Consider the following 4150-nt stretch of genomic DNA (forward strand, 5'->3'; position numbering starts at 1 on the left):
GCTGCACACACAAAGATATGCCTGCAGGTGGGAGGAGATAGGCAAGGCAAAGTGGGCTGGAGCAGGGAGGAGTAGCATATAAAGAGGAATTCCACTGAAGCATGAATAAACCTAATGTTTTCCTGTTACATAGTTGATAGAGTGCCAAGCTATTTTAAAATAGTCATTGTGAAACTGGTACGTTCAGGTGAGCCAACTGAGACATCCTGTTGTCTGGCTACCTATTCTAATACCACAGAATCATCCCACCCAGCAAGCCTGAAAAACTGGGCAAACTGGTATAAGTCCACATGGCTCATTGATATTAAAGTAGACCTAACCCACACCAGCTGGAGAAATGACTCTATGAGTTCGTGTGATTTAAACTCGGTACGATTTGCGGCTTGCAACCATTAACAAACCCTCACCAACATTTCAAATGAATGTGAAATGAAATACATTTCTAATACTGTAGATTAAAAAGCATGGGCAAATGTGTAAGTTTTCATCTCAGTTGCTCGTTATTCCAGTCTTAAGATCAGCTCTCTGCATCTCCACATCAGATTGCAATTTTAAAAATAAAGATTATGAAAATTCGCATTTCTGAACGAACTATTAAAGTACACATTTTTATACGCAATTGTGCCCAATATACAGTTTTTGCAAAGAAAGTTTCCCCTAATATTTCCCCTAATGTAATGCATTTCTGTATATTCTTTTCACAAGTATGTGGCTTTTGTGCATACTTTATATGGATGTTTGTTCACATTACTTGGCTGGAGAACTACATTGCGAAATTAAGAGAAGCACACATTTTGAAGGATTGCTCAATCTTGGTTCACATAAATGCAAAGTGAATTAAATTTCTCCCACATCCCTGCCATGAACCATATACTTAAATCCAATTGAAAGAGGGTGACATACGCAAGAAGGGACTCTGAAAGCTAATTATGCTGATGGCCTATATATAAATACTTTTCCAGCATCCCCCTCAGATTTAAAGGGAATGCACTTACTAGCATTTTTTAATTTGCTTTTTTATTTAGAATTTTAAATCCTCCTTTTCTTTATAATATAAACTCAAACCAACTTACAACATAGAAATTCATAGGAAAACACATCAAATGCAAACCAAACAACCAGAAGACCAGTCAAAGTCATTTTCCCATCTCAGGCAAAGGACAAGATGGTACCTTCAAGTTCTGGAGCTGACAAGCTGAATTTAACTTCAGCACTGGCAATGAGATAGCCAGTGGACTCGTAATCTGGTGAACCAGGTTCACGTCCCTGCTCCTCCACATGCAGCTGCTGGGTGACCTTGGGCTAGTCACATTTCTCTGAAGTCTCTCAGCCTCACTCACCTCACAGAGTGTTTGTTGTGGGGGAGGAAGAGAAAGGAGATTGTTAGGCGCTTTGAGACTCCTTAGGGTAGTGATAAAGCTTTCTTCTTCTTCTTCTTCTTCTTCTTCTTCTTCTTCTTCTTCTTCTTCTTCTTCTTCTTCTTCCTCTTCCTCTTCCTCCTCCTCCTCCTCCTCCTCCTCCTCCTCTTCCTCCACTGCACCTGAGGACAAGAGCAGACTTGTTTAGGGGGTGCATGGTAGGGGCACACACAGATCTGAAAGGGGAATGAAGAGGGTCTCAAAGCGAACAGCCAGATGCCAGATACCACTACCTTAACCAGCATCTGTCACCTGAGGCGAGTGCCTGCCTCTGCCTAATGGTAGAGCCCCGAAGGCAAATCAAAACTACTAAAATCAATTAAATACTGTAAAACCTGGAGCAGGATAAAAATGATATGCAGCTTAATTGTAGGAAAAACCTCAAAGCAGTTTACAAAAGATAAAACAGTAAAATTATCACTAAAAACTTTAAAACTATAATTCCTAATATGCAGGAAGTTAAAACCACAATAAAATATACTAAAACAAATTAAAATTGTTTAAACATCTGGGTAAGTGTATCCAGTTCGTTTTTTCCTGAAAAAAAATGTTTAGGAGTATTCTCATTTTGACCATAGCTGCCAAGTTTTCCCTTTTCTCGCGGGGAAGCCTATTCAGCATAAGGGAAAATCCCTGTAAAAAAGGGATAACTTGGCAGCTATGATTTTGACTCAAGAAAACCACCATCTTATAGTTCAAATCAGGGGAAAATAAATACAGTAATTCACAAAATGTTTAGGGGTATGGGTACCCCTGCATACCCCTAGAAAAAACCCCACTGGGCATATCTAAATAGGAATGTCTTCAGCAAGTGCCAAAAAGAATACAGTACAGTGAAGGCGCCTTATTGGTATCACTAGGCAGGGGGTTCCAAAGTGTTGGCACTGCTACAATTATTCTCTACAATTGTGTCTTACCTCCGAGGAACTTGGGCAGACCCTGGGAAGTAGCTAGATCGGACTGAAAAGGAATGGCTTGGGCCAACTGTCAACTTCAAATGTTTAGCTTATTTTTTATTTTCATCCAGTGGTATGAAAAGCTATGTTTGTGTAAGCCAGCACTAGCTACTAAGCCAGAGTAGCCTCTTTTAGCTCTCTCATTGGCAACAGTTTCTCCTTACCCATCCTTGAAAGTTGCACAAACACATATTACTGGAATGGATATGGGTTGCAAGGCGCATCATCCACAGATACTAGGAAGGGAATGTTCCCAAAATGCTGAAGGTATTTTCTTTGCTCTCATTTGTCCATTAGACACAAGATTTCTAAACCTTTCCAGTAAAACTGATGTGCATTCCAGTGAAGGGTGTAAAATATCTTGAAGATTCATCATGATGTACACGTCTGTGTATGTAATGTAAGATTCCCCCCCACTCCACCCAAGGAAAATGTATTTATGGATTACACTGGACAAATGCAAATAGAAGGTAGAGACCTGGCCAGAAAAGGTATTCTTTAATTATACTATATGTATGCACTAAAGTGAAAAATGTTGCTAGGCAAGATGAGTTCATAGCAGAGGAAGAATGTAAACATTTGACAAGTAAGAAGGGTGCAATCAGGAACTTGATTAATTGCTTATTAGTAACATTGTTAAGAAATATGCAGCTCATGCATAAAATTTGAATGAGTCCATTGAAGCTTTAGTGAATGTGTCTAGGACTGCAGCCTTAATTACTAATAGCTGAGCTGGAGCTCTAGCCTGAGGCTATGTATACATTACCAGTTTAAAATGCAGCAAGGATGTCTCCCCCTGCTGTGTTTCAAATTGCACTTGCCCATCGTTGTATGCAGGGGTGCCAACTTGAATACAATATTGGAGGGGGCAGGTAAGCCCCTCCTTGCACAATGGATCACAAGGCACGGCACCCACCCACCATTAATAATAATAATAATAATAATAATAATAATAATAATAATAATTTATTATTTATACCCCGCCCATCTGGCCGGGTTTCCCCAGCCACTCTGGGCGGCTTCCAACAGAAAAATAAAACACAATAATCTATTAAACATTAAAAGCCTCCCTGAACAGGGCTGCCTTCAGATGTCTTCTAAAAGTCTGGTAGTTGTTTTCTTCTTTGACATCTGTTGGGAGGGCGTTCCACAGGGCAGGCGCCACCACTGAGAAGGCCCTCTGCCTAGTTCCTTGCAACTTGGCTTCTCGCAACGAGGGAACCGCCAGAAGGCCCTCGGTGCTGGACCTCAGTGTCCAGACAGAATGATGGAGGTGGAGACGCTCCTTCAGGTATACTGGACCGAGGCCATTTAGGGCTTTAAAGGTCAGCACCAACACTTTGAATTGTGCTCGGAAACATACGCCATTTGAATGGCAATGCCCATCAACTTTTTTGGGGGGGGACTGGTCCCCTCAAATATTTTATGGAGGAGGCTGAAGGGACCTTTGCCCCTGGGAGTTGGCTCCTGTGGTTGTACATATCAGGACAGCTGAATGTGTTTCCAAATAGCTCAGTCAGTAGAGCATGGGACTCTTAATATCAGGTTCATGGGTCTGAGCCCCACGTTGGCCAAAAGATTGGGTGTTCAACTAGATGACTCTCTTGCATCCTTCCAAGTCTACAATTCTATGATTCCAAGTTGCCCTTTGTCTGTCCACACCAGTGGGAAGAAAGGGTGTGTGGATGTCTTCATATAGCTTGGGTTTCCAAATCATATTAAAGCTGATTTGGGGAAAAACATGTCAAAATGCAGCATTTCTCAATAAAGTACAGG

Source organism: Zootoca vivipara, chromosome 5, assembly GCF_963506605.1.
Source record: "Zootoca vivipara chromosome 5, rZooViv1.1, whole genome shotgun sequence".
Classification (NCBI taxonomy): domain Eukaryota; kingdom Metazoa; phylum Chordata; class Lepidosauria; order Squamata; family Lacertidae; genus Zootoca; species Zootoca vivipara.